The sequence below is a fragment of the Antechinus flavipes genome, chromosome 4 (assembly GCF_016432865.1).
Source record: "Antechinus flavipes isolate AdamAnt ecotype Samford, QLD, Australia chromosome 4, AdamAnt_v2, whole genome shotgun sequence".
NCBI classification, from domain to species: domain Eukaryota; kingdom Metazoa; phylum Chordata; class Mammalia; order Dasyuromorphia; family Dasyuridae; genus Antechinus; species Antechinus flavipes.
The window spans coordinates 459,677,466-459,677,719 of NC_067401.1; positions in this window are offsets into that span (position 1 = coordinate 459,677,466).

Sequence of the window (254 nt, forward strand, 5' to 3'; positions counted from 1 at the left end):
GTACCTGGGTTGGAACTTCGAGGGTTGTCCTTGGTTCCTGATGGAGTTCCACCGGGGCCTGCAACAATTGGGACAAAACTCAGATGAGAAACCCATCCTGGGAGCCCCCTCAGCATCATCCCGAAGGAAGTCGCTGGTATGCACACTCGGTTAGCTGAAATCCCATCTGTCTTTGGATGTGTCGATGTGCGTGTGTTGTGCGTTGGGGGCGAGTGTGTGTGTGTGTGTGTGTGTGTGTGTGAGTGTGTGTGAGT